The sequence below is a fragment of the Lolium rigidum genome, chromosome 1, assembly GCF_022539505.1.
Source record: "Lolium rigidum isolate FL_2022 chromosome 1, APGP_CSIRO_Lrig_0.1, whole genome shotgun sequence".
NCBI classification, from domain to species: Eukaryota; Viridiplantae; Streptophyta; class Magnoliopsida; order Poales; family Poaceae; genus Lolium; species Lolium rigidum.
Genome location: NC_061508.1, coordinates 291309802 through 291332831, shown reverse-complemented (window position 1 = coordinate 291332831; position 23030 = coordinate 291309802). Strand labels below are relative to the sequence as shown.

Genomic DNA, 23030 nt, shown 5'->3' with positions numbered 1-23030 from the left:
GCTCTCTAACACGCTCTTGCTGTTTCGCTAAAGCATCCCCGGAAAGCGAGTCACACAGTTCTACTGCGGCCTTAGCAGCTTTTATAGTTTTATCCGGGCTGCTGTACTTGGGTTTTTCTACGATGCTCACAGATGCAGAGGTGCTTTTGCCGGCAAGAATTTCCTTACGCAAATCCTGGTCTAGATTGCGAGCTTTAAGCCGGTTCTCCGGTATCCTAGCAGCATGAGCGCTAACAGAAGCAAAGCCATGGGCAGCGTTGTACTCACGTAAGGTTAGGTTCAGCTCGCGCTGCGCCCGCACGATGTCGGCGCCGTTCGCGAGCAGCTTCTAGCGTTGCGCCTCCAGCTCCGCCTGAGCCGCCGCCGGGTCGATGTTCTGCGCGATGGGCGTTGCCAGCACGTTCATCGCCGCCTGGAGTGGTGTTGCCGGTGGTGCGGACGATGCTCCCGCAGCGCCGGTGTCGCGCTCCGCCGGTGGCTTGGCCGCGCGGGTTGAAGCCGCACGACCAGCACCCTCATCCACAGCCTTCCTTGCCCGCACCAACCACACCGGTCATCATTACCTCGACGCCGCCGGCGGCGCGGCCAGCACAGAGCCACCTTGGCGGGTCCGGTGCCACCAGCACCGGCGAGAGGCGCCGGCGCACAGGACGGTGCCGAAGTAGACGCGGTGGCTGCCGAACTCCATGATGCGGCCGTTCTTGGGGAAGATGCCGCCGTTGGCAAAGCAGCCCGCGTTGTCGTTGATGAAGTCGATGGAGTAGAAGCGCTGGACGAGCGCATACACTGTCCGCTCGCCGGCGACCTCGAGGATGCCCGCCCGAATATGTACTCCAGCAAGCGCCACTTCATGCCCCACGGTGGGCGCCAACCGTCGTCGTGGTGAACAGACAGATGCCATAGGTTGGATTAAGTTGGGGCCGAATGGACGCTAGAGGATTCGGGGGAGGGTTTGTGATTAGATGGGATGAACTTCCGGATGGTTTCCTCAAGAACTTAGCCAAGGCTAGAGGTTGAAGAAGAAAGACATAAGGAAGAACTCGCTCTAGATCATCTTCTTTATTGATCTCAACAGGTTACAGGTTTCTCAGTACATGCGTTCGTCTAAACCTAGCTTCCTCCTTTTGTTCGTGCCCGTGAAGAGGGCTCCCCCCTCTCCTTATATAGGGGAGAGGGTGGCTTACAGGGCAAGAAACCCTAATGGCATCTTTGACTAGACAAACTACTTTACAAAGCTACTTTAATCATAGATGACACCGGGGTCTTCTTTAATCAGGGATGCTGACGTCCTCCGGCTTCTTTGACCGTCATCCTCCTCTTTATCATCAGCCCTTCGTTTAAAGCTACTTTGCTTAGCTCATCTTTGTCTTCTAGCTCTGGAGAGAATCTTTGACCAGTCCCGCCGACATGCTCTTCTTTCCGGTAGCCCGGTATCTTCTTTACCCGGTTCCGGCATACCCCTCTTGGGGATACCGGCTTAGCCTCACTTAGCTAATTTCTTATCTCTGTGCTCCGGTACGAACATTAAACCGGTATCTTGATGGCTCTAACCATCCGGTTTGGCATGCCTTTGGCATACCGGGGGTCATCCCCCCAACACGATCCCATAAGCTTTTGTAGCTTTGTTGAAATTTGGGAGTGAAAGATTTGAGCACTTGTGTTCTTTCCCTTGTATTTGGTGCATTGATTTGAGTTCTCTAAGGAAATTCCGTTATGGGTGATTTCTCTTGAGTGCTTGTACCCGGAGCTGTACATCTCGGGTTCTTGGAACCCTATATGGTGTTGTCGCCTTTGTGGAGCTGTGGCCTTCATGGCGGTGTAGCCTTTGTTGCAGTGTGTCCTTCGTGTCGGTGTAGCCTTGGTGGCGGTGTGGCCTTTGTGGCTTGTGGCCTTGGTGGCGGTGTGGCCTTGTGTGGCGTCGTGACCTTGGTGAAGATTACTTGGGAGCCTCCAATTGTTGTGGAGTTTGCCTCAAGCTTGTGACCTCCGTGGAGTTTACTGGGAAGCCTCTAATTAAGTTAAGGATCTCGCCCCAAGCTTGTACGTGTTTGGTGACCACCCTCAAGGTCCCTTAGTGGATTGAGGATTTCCCTTTTGGTGGGAGGCTCGAGGACATTGTGGCATTTGGAGTCCTTGTGCCTCCACACCTCTCGAACAGAGAGTAGCACCCGCAAGGGTGTGAACTTTGGCATACATCGTCGTCTCCGTGTGTCTCGGTTACTTCTCAACCTGAGCTCATTTACTTATTCACTTTACTTTGTGATAGCCTTCTTTCTTGATGTTCTATATCTTTGCTATCACCCTGTTTCTTATCTTGCTTAGCATAGGTTGTTGGTGCGCATATGCAAACCCAAGTTTATAGTGTTTGTGCTTGACAAGTAACAGTTTCTCAAGCCCCCATCGTGGAAGTTTTTAAAACGCATATTCACCTCCCCCTCTAGGTGGCATACTTGTTCTTTCAATTGGTATCATAGCTTGGGCTCTCTTTTTAGGCTTCACTGCCCTGAGAGTAAAGATCACAACTAGTAGTTTAGTGCACAATGACATTTATATTTGATGGCATAAATTATGATGTTTGGAAAATCTACATGCTTGAATATTTTCGGGGTATGCACCCACATATGGAGAAAATTCTTGATATGGGGTTTTCTCCTCCTAAGGATCCACAAAATCCAACTTTTGAGGAGAAGAACACTCTTATCTTGATGCCCAAGATACTAAAGTGCTTTGCCATGTTCTGAGCCATGTACTTACTTCATCAATCATGCCTTTTCAGAGCGCTTATGAGTTATGTACAAAGCTTTAAGATAAGTATAATGTGTCCAACCGTATCGAGGATAATTATACTAATTCCATTTTGTCCATGAGAACTCGCATCCACTTCACCAATATGTTGCAAGACACAAGTGATGCATTTAAAATGCATACATGAACTTTGTAGTTTATTATGTCAAAATCATTATTATTATGCAACTATATTATATGTATTGGTACTAAACTATTAATAGTTGCAAAAGTGCAAAAGTTGTTTTTTTATACTTTCTTGTGTAGGAAACAGGCAAATATAAAAGGAAATCGGTCATTATGGTGAAATCTGGAGTTTCCCGGAATCTGTCGCTACAGAAATGTTTTTCGAAGATCGCCCCGGTAAACCCCCAAGCCAACGTCCAATGAAAAAAGCCAAAACATGAAAGTTGTGGAAAATTTTATGCAATTCATTTTAGATATAAATTTCGCCACAATCGGACTCCGGATGCCCCTTCCCGGCCATATTACTGCAGATGACAAAGGCAGTTTTGGGACTCCAAAAATATGTGATGACGTGATTGACTCAAATTCTTCTATATTTGGGGATTTTTTTGCCAAGGCACGACTTGATGGACTCATAAAAGACATAGGGGGGGGGGGGGGTCCTAGGAAGGTTCTAGAGGTGCCGAAGAGGCCTTAGATTAAAGAGGCATTCATCCTATGGCCAAGATTGCACCACCACCTCTATTTATTGAGGGAAAACCCTACATTTGGAGGAAACCACCCATAGCCACAAAAACCCTCCTCCTTGGCAGCCGCCAAGGAGGGGGAGAAACTTCTCAAGATCAACACCGTGGACAAGGGGCCTCCGCCCCTAGGGAAGTCGCCTCCTCCATGCCGATTGTTGTATTGTGATCCAAATTCATATACTAAAGGGAGGCTAACTTCTGACGAGCGGAGCGAGGCCCGTCGCCGGAGGCTTGGGCCGATATATATACATCTTGTAAGCCGCCGGCTAGGGTTGATCAGATTATAAGATAACCCACGGCGTTTGTAAACACTCCCCGATATAGTGAAGTTTTGCTGGCTGGCGCCCGTGGTTTTTCCCTTTCTGTGTTGGAAGGGGTTTTCCACGTTAAATCTTGTGTCCCCTGCGTGTGTTCTAGTTTTGTTCTTCGTTATTTGCTTGTCGCTTTTATAACACCGATGCCGCCTCTCCCCCATGGGGAGGCTCATCTCCATCACCATTTACAGAAACTCTCCATCACCCACACTGTAATTATACCATGACTTCAGTAAAGTAAGCATGCTCCGTAGTTGATGCTAACCAGATAAATTATGGAGAGAAATCATGATGAACAACCTGCAAGAGGGATATAAAAGATATGAAAACAAGAGCATCTTTTACCATGTATACTTCTGTGCATTTAAGCAGATGCAGTTTTTGTTTTGAACTATGTAGGAGAACTGCATGTGATCAAATAAGATGACTAAAGCCTTAGAAGGCAAAGTACACACGCATATACAACACGTAAAACGACCAAGTCGGGGTCTAGATTGAAAATCAGATATATGCTAAAACTGAAAACCAGCACAAGCCTGAGAGTGAAAACAAGAGCAAAATGACTGAAACTGCCATATGTCCCTGCAACAGCCAAGACTAAACCACCTCTACTGGCAGACTCCCATTAAGATGCATCTACCCGGAGTGTTCTATTTTTCTGATAAAGAGTTTCTCTGTTTTCGCTTATCCTTTATAGGACATCATGTGCCACCTTAGAAAGGGGACGACACATGGCTTACATGGTAACCCCGAGTCGGTTCAGATCTTGGAATCTTAGTACAAACTACGTGGATTCCTCCTGAACCGACTTTGACGGTGAGTCGACTCAAGTCTCCCATTGTGCAAGCCCACTTTCGAAAGCGGCCATATGCCGATTATGGGCCCCCCTTGTCGTCTAGGCCATCTTCATATTGGAAATACGCCCTTTGGTATTCCCACGTTGGGTTTGATTTTTTGTTTTTGTTTTGCTTTACCGGTTATTTCCCCTATTGAGGAATAGCGACGATGAAATAATTAAGTTTTCTTCTTTTTTACGCAAAAAACTACAGTTATATACGGGCGCCACTCATTAATTTTGTTCATTTGCACATGATTAGCAACTTAACTGAATTGGAGTACAATTAATGAGCTGTGCGAATTAATGCATCATTTTAGCACCTTAATTATTCATGGACATTTAAAAACAATTAATGCACCTTTAGAAGAATAACTAATGCACTATGAAAGAAGAATGAGATACGGCTGATAAAGAAGATATACATTGCTAATTAAAATAATTTTATATGGAATAATATATTAATCAAGCAGATATCGATTTCTTAATATCAAGTAGGTATAAATATATCCAGCCTCTGCAGAAGTACAAATAAAAATACAGAAAGTGGTCCTATGCTACGTGGAGGGTGAGATATTATGGGCATTGATTCTCTCATTTTTCGGTTCACATTTTTGTCCTGCTCCTAATAAAGCCCCGTCTCCGTTACTGATCTCATGTCACCGGACACCCGCAAAATTTTCTAACTCGTGCAGATGATGTTGGACTTTCCATGAGGATTATTTTAAATCACTAGCTTTTGTGCTCTAGTTGCCACTATAAAATCCCCATCATACACCATGCTCTTTTCATGTGCTTCTTCTTTGGTTCCGTGCCAAGAGGTACTCCATCTTCATCCACATCCTACCCCTGTTGCATGTTCCGTTGAGATTTGTGATGGTCTTTTCTTGGTTTTCCATTCTCAAGATAAGCTTATATGTGGTAACTGGGATCTTGTGGATGTTATGATTGGATTACTTCTTATGGATGTTGGAATGATTCTTCTATCTTTGTCACATCATCGAGGCTTTGCATCTATATAGTAGTAACTTGACACCTCCCATATGATGCCCACAGGTGGTCGAAGGCTCCCTACTGAAGTTCCTTGTTGTCCATCAAACAAGGCCTCAAGATGTTCATCATAGAAGACAAAGGGGATGCCATAGCTATCACGTGTGCCTCCCTCCTTTTCTTGGGCACATGGCCAGCCGTGCTCACCTTGCTGGAGCGTCGGGGCCGTCTGCCTCAGCAGACATACCTCGACTACTCGATAACAAACCTCCTTGCTGCTGTTTTCATCGCGCTTACCTTCGGCTAGCTTGGTGAGGCCAAGCATAACATGCCCAATTTCTTCACTCAGCTTAGTCAGGTTAGCTATCTTGGCAGTGTCATATGCAAGAAACTGCCAATAGAAAGATCAATTTTTTGGTCGATCTTTGGTTTGCTGACTCTGAATGAATTTTGTGATAAAGGACAACTGGCCTTCAGTGTTGTTTGCAATGGCAGGGGGTGTTGTACTCAGTATCGGGAACCTTTCTACACAGTATGCTTTGGCATATGTGGGTCTTTCACTAACTGAGGTTATCAGCTCAAGCATGGTTGTCGTTATTGGTAAGTTAGTATCCTCTGATACTGAAGTTCATTTAACATTCTTATTCTTTTCCTGGGCAAGCTTCTGATGATACATGTGAGGGACATCTCATTATCAAACACAGTATGACCTATTATTTTATAAATAATTACATGAGGGGCTCTATTTATTAGGTTACCACAAGTTGGATTAAGTCAGTCTTTTCTTAGATAACTCTAGTTATCTCATTATATGACAACTCATTTCGGTTCAGAAATTTGGTCTGTTAAATAGTCAGATATATACCAGAGCAATATTGTCAAGATTTGAACAGTTCAATTATTATAGTTCCTCCATTTCAGTAAGAGCTTTCAAGATATAGGTTCTAATATTTATTATCCAGTGTCCTGATTGTAGAATTAGACACATTATTACCTTCCCATTCTATTACTGGATATTTATTACTCAAGATGCATGTTGTATTTTCAGGCACAACAGTGAATTACTTCCTAGACAAGCGCATTAACAGGGCAGGGATTCTTTTCACTGCAGTGGCATGCTTCCTTGCTGCGGTCATCCTTGGCTCTTCTGTCCACGCTTCCAATGCACTTGATAATGAACAGAAACTAAGTGGATCCACAAACAACTACAAACTTGAGTATATTATTCCCACTTTCTTGGCCATATTTTTTCCAGGATGAGTAACCAAATCACCTTACCCACTTTGTAACTTCCCTCTGTTAAATGTTTAGATATGACTCTTCATAAACTATTTTATGTTTTATATTTGCTGCTCAGATCATTATGATGCATGATTTTATAGGAAAACTGGAGGCACAGAGACAGGGAAACAAGTTAAAGGCAAAGGTAGCATATATGGTGCATGATTATATAACTACTGGCACTGTTGATGTACTGCAGTTGCAGATTCTAATTCTTAACAGTGCCTATTTCAGATGCTTCTAGGGACATGGAGGATGGAGCTTCTGCTGACTATGCTACCAAAGCTGAAGCAGGAACTGCAGACTACCTAATTGAGCTCGAAGAGCGGCGTTCAATTAAGGTATTATGCACGTAATTCTATCGCATAATCATCATTGTAAGAGCATATCTAGCAAATCCCCATATCGGCCCCCATATAGCAATTTAGGTTGATATGGGGTTTTAGGCTGTTTTTTTGGACAGGCTGACACCGTATCTGTGGTCTGGCCTAGATATATTTTCCAGGAGCCCAAAACCGCTCTCGTCCGCTATATATCCCAGTCGGCGCAGCGGATGCAGGTCAAACCCCATCCGCCTCTCCGCCGCTTCCGCTCCCGTTGACGAGAAATCCGCCCCCACCGGCCACCACTCCACTCTCCGGCGAGCAATCGTGTTCCTCCCACGCCCGCAAGAGCCATGGTGTCCGACGGAGGTCTAGGAGGCCGCGACGGAGGGAGGGTGGGCGGCACCGGATTCCATTCGGCCCCCACCCGCAAGCTGAACGCCGCCGAGGAGCTCGAGCGGGACCGTCGGGCCTCTGACGCCGCCTGCATCCACGGTTCGTACCGGTACCTCCACCACGGCCTGAAGCCACCACGCGAAAGTCGCTGTTCTACCGTGACTTGCAGACGTCGAGGTCCCGAGATCCGCCGCCGCGCCGCTCGAGCTTTAGCGAGGCGTCGAGCTCAAGCGCCTCGCCCCGGAGCCACGGTTCGACACGGGTGACTACGCGGAGGACGACGACATCCTCACCCTCGCCGCCAAGCTTGAGCTTGCTGCCCCCACGCTGATGGCCGGTCCTGGGCACGGTGAGGAAGCTGGTGGAGGAGCAGAGCCGCCGCGACGCCGAGAAGAAGGAGGAATGGCTCCGTGAGCAGGCGTGCCTGCTACATCGAGATCGATGACATCGACTGAGCTTGAGCCAGCTCCGCCGCCGCGGCACGAAGCTCCCCGGTGAGCTGTATTTTGGTAGTCTCAGCGGCCGCGGCCGCGCCATTAACCTAGAAAGCGGAGCCCTATGCTCCGTTGTTTCATCTCATGTCTGTCAAAATGTAGCGAACAAAATCTGGCTTATGCAGTTTGATTTGCCGCTCACTACAGGAATGGGAGGCTACGCCGAGGGCCAGACTATACGCCGACGGCCAAAAGTCGGGGCCGTCGGCGTATGGCCCGGCCAGGCCAACCTGCCCTTTCGACGTTCGGCGTAGCGTGGCCGCCGGCGTAGCGAGGTCTACGCTGAGGGCAGCCCTCGGCATATCTTTGGCCCTAGGCGTAGACAGGGCTACGCCGACGGCCACCCTCGGCATAGGCAATTTTTCAAATTGTCTAATTTTGTAAAAATCATAACTAATTCATATGATGTCAGAAAAATACGTATGAGGTATCAAAATCTTCAGAAAAACATCCTCTATCTGTTTATGTTAAAATCATGCATATTTGAATCATGTAAAGTACCATGTTAACATAGAAACAATTCAATCAATTTCTTATATGTCCTCAGGTTCCCGTTTTAGCCAGATGGCAATTTAAACGAAGTCAGATAATCTCGCGGAGCCGCATCGCGTCATTTTATGTGTACTAGTAACCACTCCAAAAGATGAAATTGGAATACGACAATTATTTTGGAAAACCCTTCACGAACAGGGCTATCAAGTCCGGAGTTCTACGGCTTTTAGGAATGAGTAGGAAACGTGTCACACCCCAACTTTTGCAACTTTGTTTAGTTGTCCAGAGTGCAAAAATCAGGGGGAACAAAAACTTTTTAAGGTTTAACTGGGTTGACATGTTTTCGATTGACATGCTTGTGTCACTTTGTTTGTTGAGTGATGTTTGCTAGTACTAAGTGAAGTACCTCAACCCACATATTCTAGTCTCAAGAAAAATAATTAAGATATGGTCACTCTTGTACTACCTTAACCTCCTCTCCTTTGCCTCATTTCTTTTCACTCCCTACTCTTTCCTCCACTCCCTCACACTCCCCTTCTCCTCTTCCCCACGAAAATGGTGCTCCCCTTGCTCCCATGGCCGGCCATGGCCATGAATATCCACCAAGATGAAGCTCCCCTCCTCCCTCAAGCTCCTCCTCACCATGAGAGCCTCCCTCTCCATCTTCTCCCCAACCCTAGATGGTTTAATCTCCTCTTTTTCTTCCTCCATTGCTAAGATTGGATCTTGATGCAGGTGCATGTTGGTTCAAGCATGGAGAAGGTTGAGCAATCCTCAGATCTGAAGTTCTTGAGCAAAGTTCGTCCAAATCCCTGCAGTAATTTCTGCTATCTTGCTGTTTCAGATTCTGGTAGGAACTTGTAAAATCCGCCAAATCTCGTGTGCAGATCCAAATCGAGTGATTCAAAGTTCCCCAGTTAGATACTGAAAAGATCTACAACTTGGCGTTGGTCTCATACTCAAATTCGTTACGGATTTCCCACGGTAAATAGAGTTCTGTAAACATGCAGATTCACTGTTTGTTAGATTTGTCCAGTTTTACAAAACCTTTTTGAGCAAACTCAACTGCGGGTGAAAGCCCTCTTCAATACCTTCGTTTTGGCGGTGGTTTTACTTCGATTGACCTCCTAAAAATGAAATGGTTCGCAGATCAATATCTGGTCAGATCTGACTTTGTCGAATTAAACTAGGGGCTTGAAAACGAATTTTTGGATGAAACCAGTTGGGTAAGAACCAGCTTTTTAATACCTTTCCAATGCCACTGGCCTCATATTTTTAGAATTTTTGTACGATTTTTAGTGCATTAAACATGATTATTGTATTCTGTTTAGTGTTTGTAATTTCTAAAATTGTAGGATTAATATTTTTGGGTGAATCCAATTGGGTTAGTCTTGTTTAAGTACTAGCCATCTAAAGATATTGTTAGTCTCTATTCATGCATATTTGTTACTGTTAGTAATATGTGTGTGTCACATGAATTGTTAAACCAAAACTTTTTGTTTATTTAAAATCCTTGACCATTTCTTTTTCATAAACATGGTCAACCTATGTTTCTTTCTTGCAAAACAAAACCTTCTGCAACTTACACCAAGTTTTTATTGTTTTCTTAAGATTTCAAATGTTGGGGGTATATGGGTTACTTCCTATTTTTGGTGTAGTGTTTTGTTAACAAAATAAAAGAGAGAAATGATTTCTACCTCTTAAAAAAAGGTTTGAAAATAAAAGATGGATGCTTTTGAGCCAAAACCAATGCACCTGTCTTCTTTGTGGTGTTATCTACCAGGGTATTTTTAGTTTAGGCCTTGGTGATAGCCAAGAGGGGCAATGGTTAAATTTTGATGTTCTCTTGCTTTTATTGAGTGGAATAAATGGGTTTTTCTTAAAATAAAATTTAAACTTAAATTGTGATCCTTAGTATGTTATCTCTTAGTAGAGTGGTTAACTTTTGATTGTTGATTGTTGATTGTTGAATGTTGTTTTGTTGGTGCAATATGTTGATTGTGTTCCTTTTATATTTTCCGACGATAGATGCGAACAATTTCGGAGAAGAAGAAGAAGTGGTTCGGACAAGGATTTTATCTATATTGTTGGAGTTCTTATTTGACGGAGTTGAAGAAGTCCAGGGACAAATAAGCCAACCAAGGCAAGCCATCTCTTGATCTCTGAATGTTTAATCACATATTGTGGTTACTTTGTTGTTATTCTTGTCTCTCGATCTATCTTGTGTTGTTTCTACTTATGTTGATGGAGCATGCTCACCATGAGCATGTTTATTCTCTTTGACACCTCACCTACAACCCCCCCCTTTAGTGAAATGGTGGTCTTCATCATCATGTTCTTGGTGTACCCCTCTAAGTGTGATGGGTACGCCCACTTGTCTTGTGTGTGTCGACCTCTTGACACCCTTTTTGCACCCCATAGTGGTATAGTGGTTAGCATCATGCCCTTGTCGTATCTTAAACCCCTTGTTGATGTCATGCATACTTACTCCCAAGTATGTGAACTCCTTGTTGTTGTTATACATACTTACTCTCGAGTATGTTGAACCCCTTGTTGATCTTATGCATGCTTACTCTAAGCATGTATGCCCCATTGACCACCTATATTATCATCTTCTTAGTGGTATGATGATTAACATCATGACCCTTGTTGAATCATCCTATTTATGATGTCCCTATGCATGCTTATCCTAAGTATGTATGATCTCCTTGACACCTCAATTATCATCTCCTTAGTGGTATAATGGCTAGCATCATGCCATTGTTGTCGCTTAGTTCTTACATGAAACTATAGGTTGGGAACCCCTTGGAAAAATACCTTGTTGAAAAGAACTTTTGAAAAACCTTGGGTGAGTTGGACTTACCTAAGTGTGTGTTTATGAAAGAAAAGGATCTTGGCAAAGATGGTTGGAAAAAGAATCTTGTTTATGAAAACTTTGGCGTCTAAGTATTCACCCGTGACAATTAACCCGCGCAACCACAGCTACTCCAACGTGGGCACGGAGCTTAGCTTGATGTTTGTTCTTCTTAGCATGAGGCACCGCACAACTATACAAGGGTACGGTTACCCCCGAGTCCGGGTTGTCATTGTTGGGACAATAGTATAACGGGAGGCCTTCGGGGCTGACCCGTCCGGAAGACACTATGGGTCTCCTGGCTTGGCGGTGGAGCCACGCTCAAAGGGAGGTGAGCTGCCACGGTGCCGGGGAGGTACATACTCCATAGGGTAGGACCTCTTGCTAAGTCGAATGGGCGAAAGGCTATGTTCGGGTATCCGTCGTGGCATATGTTGTTATGCGGGGATGATGCCCACACGATAGGTATCCTGGATAGAGGTGGGGAAAGTGTGCAAACTCTGCAGAGTTAAATCTATTCGAATAGCCGCGTCCGCGGTCATGGACGGTTGGAATGGCTGTTGCTTAGCCTCGAAGGGTTTTGGTTTTACGAAAGAGTTTTGAGCAAAAGAAAGGAAGGAACTTGTTTGGAGTACCGGAATGGTACGTGAAAGTGGTGGTGACCATATGGAGATGGTCGGAAAGGAAAACTTTGGGTCTACCCTTCCTAGTGTTTTATGTTGTAGTTCCTCTTTTGAAGAATCTTCTTCAATAAAGATATAGAGATGTCTTAGATAAACTCTTGAAGGGTCCCTCTTCGATTGAGAAGTTGGATGCTATCTCCACCAAAAACATCTCTTCTCTTCTACATGCTATATCCACAAGAGAAACTATCATGCTATTTCCACAAGAGATATTAGCTCTTCCCTCTTGTCTTCTCTCGTTAGAATTGTTATCACCTTCTTGATGGTTTGCGAGTACAATTTCAATGTACTCACGGCTTTGTCCCTGGCTATTTACTTGGCCAGACTTGGAGGAACACGACGGATGAAGAAGGAGTTGGCGACGTCTATGCGAGCTAGGAACGTCTTCCCAGTCAGATGCCTGGAGGGTTATGGCAGATGACTTGGGTACTGCGCTGCTGAAGTGATGATGCTACTCTAATGTTTTAGTTAGGCCCTTCGAGGCTATTATGTAAGTATTGGTCGTGTGACCATGTTGTAATTTTCTTATTCCGCTTTGTAATGGATGGTGTAATTTGATATCAGTTCGGTTATGTGTTCACGGCGCACTGATCATGGGATCGTGAACTGTATACAGGGAATTTCGGACAGCTAGTTCGGGGTCCCCACAAAGCTGGTATCAGAGCTATCCTGACTGTAGGAGACCTTAGTTAGCATGGACGTTAGTTAGGAAACAAGTACTTGGGAAAAAACTATTTACGAAATAAATTCTTTCCTTAGTCGGTAGCATAGTTTCTACTCCTCTTATTTCTTCAAAACTTCTAAATTCTTATCTCTCCGCTTTATAAAAAAAATGATCTAAAGTTCTTACTCTATTGTCTCATCCACTTCAAACCTACGTATTGGACGATGTCCGCAACTCAGACAACACAAGGATGGATCAATCTCTCACGAAGACTCATGTATCACCAATAGCAGCTATTTAAGATTGGAGGCCGACTTAGCGTGCACATAAAGGGATAATTAGATCATGTCTTTGGTTGTCACCAAAGTCTGTCAAGGAGCTGACCTTGTACCTCCGTGGACTTGCACTTTTGTAGTCATCAGGGATCAAGTTCTCAGTTTCTTGACTAGTATTTTTTAGGCCAGCCACGAGAAGATCTCGACTTTGGGAGTACCTCAACAGCTACCCCTTCGAAGACCTCACGTCCCCGGGATGTTGAGCAAGAAGACTACACAGTTTTAGCCTCTGCCTCAACATCGACGACTCAACACCAGGCTGCTTCACCACCAACTATTTCGAGAATCCTTGTTAAAGTCAATACCAACAAGATGAAGACGTCCGGATATGTGACCAACCCCCAAACATATAGGATGGATAGGACAAACTCAATCGCTTTGGTTGAGCTACCTCCACGTATTAGGTATACCTAGATACTTAGAGTGCCTTGTTTGGTGCGTTGATTGTTTGTTGTTTCCTAGTGTGTTGCCTTGAGTGTTTTTTATCTGTTTGTTGTGTGCATGATTGTCTTGAGCCTTCGGTTTGAAAAACACCCTCGGTATGATAACCTAGCTTAGACAGCCTCCCTAAGATGTTTTTACCCGCATCAACCACGCCGTTAGAATACTAACTGCTAGTTACTCGGATAAGTTAACTCGTTAACCATCGATTCTCAACCGTCGCAGAAACTAACCCGCACCCCTATCCACGCCGACTACTTTCAAGATCAGCTGGAGCATCTCTACTACGCCAAGAAAGCAGAAGCCCGCACCTTCATAAGTGACTACACCTCTGCGAGAAGACATACTAACTTGGTCTAACCTTGGAGTATAATCGTGCTAACTTCGAGGATAACTTTTTGAAACTACCCTCTAACACGCCGTCTAACAAGCTGACAGAGCAATAGCATCAAAGCCAAGCTATGTCACATGGTTCATCTGGTCCTCATCAAGTAAAGCTCATGAAGATACTTCAAGACTCAAGATTAGGTGTAAGATACCCGCTCACTTCTCAGCTGGTGTCAGTCAGCACCAACCCTCAAGCTGAAGATTGTCTTCGACGACCTTTGTTGCTGCTTCATATGGATACCAACCAAGAATTTCATCGACTTACTAACTTACCGTGTGTCCTAGGGTTTAGTAAACACCGTGTTTACCTATTGAAGCCGTGGTCTACACGTCTCCCCCGAATATCCTTCTAGTGAATACGGAAGATCGACGACATCTTCAGAAGCCCAGGCAGAGCCACAAGGCAGAAGCTCAGAGTTTTTCCGAAACCCCCGATGAAAATTTTTAAGGGTGGAAGACTTCGTCTTCCACTAAAAGTTGGAGCTAACCCTAACATTTCAAACCTTTCTAACACACCGTTGGAAACGTGGGATGCAGTAACCCCTTTCGAAGCCGGGGACTACACAACTTACTCTGAAGATGTCCGACGAGAGATCAATGACTTCTCCAAAAAGCGCCCGACAAGACCCGTGGCCGAAGCTTGGAGTTTTCAACCCCCCCCCCCGATGAACAATTTTAAGGGTGGAAGACTTCGTCTCCCACTAAAACTTTAAGCTAACTCTAAAAAAAAGCTTTCAACCCTGTTAAAGCACCGTTGGAGTGCACTAACCCTCCCAGAGTCTTGAACCCCCGCTAGGATCGTTAAGAAGCTACATATCTAACACCTGCATGGAGTAATCAACCTCTCCACGAAGCTTGCTCTTGGCCTGAATCTACCATGTCTCTTAGAAGCTGATGTTGCGACCTTGTCGACAACTTCATGTCTACAAGAAGACGAGTCTAACTTTAGTCAACTTTGAAAGCCCTCTAGTCCTACGCTTAGTAATCTCGGGACGAGATTATTTTAAGGGTGGAAGATCTGTCACACCCTAACTTTTGCAACCTTGTTTAGTTGTCCAGAGTGCAAAAATCAGGGGGAACAAAAACTTTTTAAGGTTTAACTGGGTTGACATGTTTTCGATTGACATGCTTGTGTCACTTTGTTTGTTGAGTGATGTTTGCTAGTACTAAGTGAAGTACCTCAACCCACATATTCTAGTCTCAAGAAAAATAATTAAGATATGGTCACTCTTGTACTACCTTAACCTCCTCTCCTTTGCCTCATTTCTTTTCACTCCCTACTCTTTCCTCCACTCCCTCACACTCCCCTCCTCCTCTTCCCCACGAAAATGGTGCTCCCCTTGCTCCCATGGCCGGCCATGGCCATGAATATCCACCAAGATGAAGCTCCCCTCCTCCCTCAAGCTCCTCCTCACCATGAGAGCCTCCCTCTCCATCTTCTCCCCAACCCTAGATGGTTTAATCTCCTCTTCTTCTTCCTCCATTGCTAAGATTGGATCTTGATACAGGTGCATGTTGGTTCAAGCATGGAGAAGGTTGAGCAATCCTCAGATCTGAAGTTCTTGAGCAAAGTTCGTCCAAATCCCTGCAGTAATTTCTGCTATCTTGCTGTTTCAGATTCTGGTACGAACTTGTAAAATCCGCCAAATCTCGTGTGCAGATCCAAATCGAGTGATTCAAAGTTCCCCAGTTAGATACTGAAAAGATCTACAACTTGATGTTGGTCTCATACTCAAATTCGTTACGGATTTCCCACGGTAAATAGAGTTCTGTAAACATGCAGATTCACTGTTTGTTAGATTTGTCCAGTTTTACAAAACCTTTTTGAGCAAACTCAACTGCGGGTGAAAGCCCTCTTCAATACCTTCGTTTTGGCGGTGGTTTTACTTCGATTGACCTCATAAACTGAAATGGTTCACAGATCAATATCTGGTCAGATCTGACTTTGTCGAATTAAACCAGGGGCTTGAAAACGAATTTTTGGATGAAACCAGTTGGGTAAGAACCAGCTTTTTAATACCTTTCCAATGCCACTGGCCTCATATTTTTAGAATTTTTGTACGATTTTTAGTGCATTAAACATGATTATTGTATTCTGTTTAGTGTTTGTAATTTCTAAAATTGTAGGATTAATATTTTTGGGTGAATCCAATTGGGTTAGTCTTGTTTAAGTACTGGCCATCTAAAGATATTGTTAGTCTCTGTTCATGCATATTTGTTACTGTTAGTAATATGTGTGTGTCACATGAATTGTTAAACCAAAACTTTTTGTTTATTTAAAATCCTTGACCATTTCTTTTTCATAAACATGGTCAACATATGTTTCTTTCTTGCAAAACAAAACCTTCTGCAACTTACACCAAGTTTTTATTGTTTTCTTAAGATTTCAAATGCTGGGGGTATATGGGTTACTTCCTATTTTTGGTGTAGTGTTTTGTTAACAAAATAAAAGAGAGAAATGATTTCTACCTCTTAAAAAAATGTTTGAAAATAAAAGATGAATGATTTTGATGCAAAACCAATGCACTTTTCTTCTTTGTGGAGTTATCTACCAGGGTATTTTTAGTTTAGGCCTTGGTGATAGCCAAGAGGGGCAATGGTTAAATTTTGATGTTCTCTTGCTTTTATTGAGTGGAATAAATTGGTTTTTCTTAAAATAAAATTTAAACTTAAATTGTGATCCTTAGTATGTTATCTCTTAGTAGAGTGGTTAACTTTTGATTGTTGATTGTTGATTGTTGAATGTTGTTTTGTTGGTGCAATATGTTGATTGTGTTCCTTTTATATTTTCCGACGATAGATGCGAACAATTTCGGAGAAGAAGAAGAAGTGGTTCGGACAAGGATTTTATCTATATTGTTGGAGTTCTTATTTGACGGAGTTGAAGAAGTCCAGGGACAAATAAGCCAACCAAGGCAAGCCATCTCTTGATCTCTGAATGTTTAATCACATATTGTGGTTACTTTGTTGTTATTCTTGTCTCTCGATCTATCTTGTGTTGTTTCTACTTATGTTGATGGAGCATGCTCACCATGAGCATGTTTATTCTCTTTGACACCTCACCTACACCCCCCCCCCCCTTTAGTGAAATGGTGGTCTTCATCATCATGTTCTTGGTGTACCCCTCTAAGTGTGATGGGTACGCCCACTTGTCTTGTGTGTGTCGACCTCTTGACACCCTTTTTGCACCCCATAGTGGTATAGTGGTTAGCATCATGCCCTTGTCGTATCTTAAACCCATTGTTGATGTCATGCATACTTACTCCCAAGTATGTGAACTCCTTGTTGTTGTTATACATACTTACTCTCGAGTATGTTGAACCCCTTGTTGATCTTATGCATGCTTACTCTAAGCATGTATGCCCCATTGACCACCTATATTATCATCTTCTTAGTGGTATGATGATTAACATCATGACCCTTGTTGAATCATCCTATTTATGATGTCCCTATGCATGCTTATCCTAAGTATGTATGATCTCCTTGACACCTCAATTATCATCTCCTTAGTGGTATAATGGCTAGCATCATGCCATTGTTGTCACTTAGTTCTTACATGAAACTGTAGGTTGGGAACCCCTTGGAAAAATACCTTGTTGAAAAGAACTTTTGAAAAACCTTGGGTGAGTTGGACTTACCTAAGTGTGTGTTTATGAAAGAAAAGGATCTTGGCAAAGATGGTTGGAAAAAGAATCTTGTTTATGAAAACTTTGGCGTCTAAGTATTCACCCGTGACAATTAACCCGCGCAACCACAGCTACTCCAACGTGGGCACGGAGCTTAGCTTGATGTTTGTTCTTCTTAGCATGAGGCACCGCACAACTATACAAGGGTACGGTTACCCCCGAGTCCAGGTTGTCATTGTTGGGACAATAGTATAACGGGAGGCCTTCGGGGCTGACCCGTCCGGAAGACACTATGGGTCTCCTGGCTTGGCGGTGGAGCCACGCTCAAAGGGAGGTGAGCTGCCACGGTGCCGGGGAGGTACATACTCCATAGGGTAGGACCTCTTGCTAAGTCGAATGGGCGAAAGGCTATGTTCGGGTATCCGTCGTGGCATATGTTGTTATGCGGGGATGATGCCCACACGATAGGTATCCGGATAGAGGTGGGGAAAGTGTGCAAACTCTGCAGAGTTAAATCTATTCGAATAGCCGCGTCCGCGGTCATGGACGGTTGGAATGGCTGTTGCTTAGCCTGAAGGGTTTTGGTTTTACGAAAGAGTTTTGAGCAAAAGAAAGGAAGGAACTTGTTTGGAGTACCGGAATGGTACGTGAAAGTGGTGGTGACCATATGGAGATGGTCGGAAAGGAAAACTTTGGGTCTACCCTTCCTAGTGTTTTATGTTGTAGTTCCTCTTTTGAAGAATCTTCTTCAATAAAGATATAGAGATGTCTTAGATAAACTCTTGAAGGGTCCCTCTTCGATTGAGAAGTTGGATGCTATCTCCACCAAAAACATCTCTTCTCTTCTACATGCTATATCCACAAGAGAAACTATCATGCTATTTCCACAAGAGATATTAGCTCTTCCCTCTTGTCTTCTCTAGTTAGAATTGTTATCACCTTCTTGATGGTTTGCGAGTACAATTCCAATGTACTCACGGCTTTGTCCCTGGCTATTTACTTGGCCAGACTTGGAGGAACACGACGGATGAAGAAGGAGTTGGCGACGTCTATGCGAGCTAGGAACGTCTTCCCGCAAGATGCCCGGAGGGTTATGGCAGTATGACTTGGGTACTGCGCCGCTCGAAGTGATGATGCTACTCTAATGTTTTAGTTAGGCCCTTCGAGGCTATTATGTAAGTATTGGTCGTGTGACCATGTTGTAATTTTCTTATTCCGCTTTGTAATGGATGGTGTAATTTGATATCAGTTCGGTTATGTGTTCACGGCGCACTGATCATGGGATCGTGAACTGTATACATAACAGGGAATTTCGGACAGCTAGTCCGGGGTCCCCACAAAACGCCCCGTGACACGAGAATTGTGATGGAGCACACAGGGACACAGCCCCCCCGAATCTCACCCTCCGCTCACCATCAAGAGCCGTCCATTACTTGTATCCCAATGCAATTATGGCCGTGTATTTGTAGCACAAAAATCATTTTTCAATTGTATTTCAAGAGCCATTAATACCATTTGAGGCCCAACAATCAATGGGCATTTATTGATGAATTAAGTGTTATAAATGTTGCACCGTCCATTTGTGTTGTCATCAAGAATTAATTAGTTGTAATTTCATTATCCTACTAATCCATCTTATTTATTATTAGATCTCATACATGGAAAATAGAGTACTTTTTTGCGTAATTCTAGACACCCTTAGAATAAATTTTAGTTGTAATCTTGTTAACTTAGTAATACATCTTGTTCAATCATTTGCTTTCAAGCCTAGGAAAGGAAAAGAAAATCTATTCGATTATTTCAAACGTCTTGTGAATGTAAAACCGATAAATTTATAATGACTTTGTTCAATCATATCAGCATTTTAAAATCATAAACCGGCAATTAAGAATGACACTGTGAGAAGACACAATAAAACCGTGCTACTGTCTACTTCACAAAAGTCAAAGTGTCAGAGGACCATAAATATTTTAAATGCTAGTTATTGTTCTAGCATTTATTCTCCTCTTAGCTTGCAATTTATTCCCTCCATTAAATGCGTACAGCTCCCGTATTTCCTTGTATAGCTGTGTTTTCAAATTAATTAACTTATTTTTCACTACTTTGTCCACGGATCTTAATGCTCCAACCAACGGTCATGATACGCGGGGCGCTGGCGGCTATGAGCCAAAAATTCACGTCCCCCGTGACACCGCATAGTTTGTCGGAACGAGACCATATTTGGCACGTGCGTGGTCCTTGGGATGGGAAGCAAGGCCTCGGGAGCGGATTTCCAATCCGACCCGTGGGTGATGGTTTTTTCGTTTTCGGGGTGCCAAAACAGGTTTTTTGTGTGAAGCAGCTACATGGGGTGCATTTTAGTATTGCGCGAAACCTCCGCGTAGTGGTAGGACACCGCCTTCACACCACATATCACATGTCATATGTGCGCGCTAGCTATTTGGGAATCCATGCGGCTTCCTGCGGTGTCCCGCCGAATCCACTGGAAAGTGGACGGATTTGAACTAGGGCTACACTTTTCGTCGCTCAATAAATTCTGGGAATTTTTTTTAGGTATATGACATATCACTTTATATGCGAATTTTTTTTCCGTTTAGCGCGATGGTAAACGGGTGCACCAGCGCGCCCGGTACGGCCATACCGCATCTCCTTGGGGGGCCGTTTTGGCCAAATGGCAATTTAAACGAAGTCAGAAAATCCCGCGGAGCCGCATGGCGTCATTTTATGTGTCCTAGTAACCACTCTAAAAGTCGGAATTAGGATACGGAAATTATTTGGGAAAACCCTTCACAAACAGGGCTATCACGTTCGGAGTTATATAGCTTTTAGGGCAAATGAGTAGGAAACGGCCCGTGACACCGCATAGTATGTCGGAACGAGGCCATATTTGGCACGTGCGTGGTCCCTGTGATGGGAAGCAAGGTCCCAGGAGAGGATTTCCAATCCGACCCATAGACGATGGTTTTTTCATTTTCGGGGTGCCAAAACGGGTTTATTTGTGAAGCAGCTACATGGGGCGCATTTTAGTATTGCGCGAGACCTCTGCGTAGTGGTAGGACACCACCTTCGCACCACATATCACATGCCATATGTGCGCGCTAGCTATCTGGGAATTCATGCGGCTTCCTGCGGTGTCCCGCCGAATCCGCTGGAAAGTGACCGGATTTAAACTAGGGCCTCTATTTCCGTCGCTCAATAAATTCCATGAAATTTTTTTTAGGTCTATGACATATCACTTTATATGCGAATTTTTTTTCATTTAGCACGATGGTAAACGGGTGCACCGGCGCGCCCGGTACGGCCATACCGCATCTCCGTGGGGGCTTGTTTTGGCCAAATGACAATTTAAACGAAGTCAGAAAATCCCGCGGAGCCGCATGGCGTCATTTTATGTGTCCTAGTAACCACTCCAAAAGTCGGAATTAGGATACGTCAATTATTTTGGAAACCCTTCACAAACAGGGCTATCACGTCTGGAGTTCTATGACTTTTAGGGCACATGAGTAGGAAACGACCCGTGACACCGCATAGTTTGTCGGAACGAGGTCATATTTGGCACGTGCGTGGTCCCTGGGATGGGAAGCAAGGCCCCGGAAGAGGATTTCCAATCCGACCCATGGGCGATGGTTTTTTCATTTTCGGGGTGCCAAAACGGGTTTTTTTTGTGAAGCAACTACATGGGGCGCATTTTAGCATTGCGCGAGACCTCCGCGTAGTGGTAGGACACCGCCTCCGCACCACATATCACATGCCATATGTACGCGCTAGCTATCTGAGAATCCCTGCGGCTTCCTATGGTGTCCCGCCGAATCCGCTGAAAATTGACCGGATTTGAACTAGGGGTACACTTTCCTTCACTCAATAAATTCCGCAAAAAATGTTTTTATGTCTACAACATATCACTTTATGTGCTAATTTTTTTCCGTTTAGCGTGTTGGCGAACGGTGCACCAGCCCGCCCGATAAGACCATTTCGCATCTCCCGAGGGGGCCGTTTTGGCCGCAAGGCAAATTAGGCGTCATATTTGGATTCCTCTATTTTTTAGGTTCAAATGATGATATGAATGTTATATTTAGATTCCTCTCATTTTTCTGATCGATTTAGACATATTATTTGTGGAATTTCGATTTTCCGATTTAAAGATATTAATTATTCCATATTAAATAGAAAAAAGACCAAAAAATAAAATCATTTTATTGTTATTTGAATTCAATATTATTATTACTTATATATTCATTGTTGTCTACTTAAGTAATTGTTTGGGATTCAAAAATAAAGAGGTGTGCATCACGGTTCAAGGGTTAATAGGGTTGATATGCTATTGTCAATTTTATAATGGAAGCTCATCCGAATGGAACCAAGGAGTTAAGCGTGCTTAGGCTGGAGTAGTGTGAGGATGGGTGACCGATCGGGAAGTTTAACCATGATTGTAATTTGATCTAAGATTAAGTGTAGATAGAGTTAAAAGTGTATTGGGTGAAAGATAAACAAGTAAAAAAAAGAAAAAAAGGAAAAAAAAGATTGTGTAAAAAATTAAAATTTTAAAAATTTAAAAAGTCTATGCCGAGGGTTTTGCCGTCGGCATATAGGAAAAAAATATTTTTTTTCGATTTTTTTTGAATTTTTTTGGAAAAGGGAAATTTGAATTTTTTTAAAAGTATATGCCGAGGGTTTTGCCGTCGGCGTAGCGTGCTACGCCGAGGGCCGGGCTACGCCGACGGCGATAGTGGCTTTGCCGTGGGAGCTAACGCCGAGGAGCTATGCCGAGGGTGGCCCTCGGCGTAGCCTACGCCGACGCCCAAAGCAGGCTACGCCGAGGGTTCCCGGCCCTCGGCATATAGCCCCATTCCTGTAGTTTATGATTTGTGTGTTCCTTTTTTCAATCCGGATAGATGCTTTGGGGTGGCCTGGATAGTTGCTTTTGGGGTTTGGGAATCTGCTAGAGATGCTCTAAAGTAATTCAGATATATTTGACTTTATTCTGAATCAGCACCACTGAATGATCTTGTAAAACTTCTTGCTTTTCCAGGTATTTGGATCAAGTTACATAGGGCTAGGGATAGTTTTCTTTTCTGGCATCTGCTTCTCTTTTTTCTCCCCGGCGTTCAACCTAGCCACCGCTTTTATATAGTTTAGTTTACTTGTTTAGTTTGCTTTATTTTAGTTGCTATTTTATTTTACTTTTACTTACATGAAACATTGTGCTTTACAACCACACGGTGAAGTTGGGGACAAAAGGTTTTATTTTATTTTGTAGGATTGCTAGAAGAAGAGAGGGAGAGATATCTCTTTACATAATATTTCTAGGCAAAATCGCATGCATGGACGAGCATTCCTTACAAGAATGGCATATGTCCATGTTATTATTGCAAACAAGTGTGTTTTCACTCTGTTAATGTGAGCAGATTATTGGGAGTT

General features: G+C 43.8%; 1 pseudogene; it reads left to right on the top strand.

Moving 5' to 3' along the window:
- The first annotated feature begins 5499 nt into the window (after positions 1 to 5499).
- On the top strand, positions 5500 to 22743 carry LOC124660143 (annotated as a pseudogene).
- Positions 22744 to 23030: the final 287 nt, after the last annotated feature.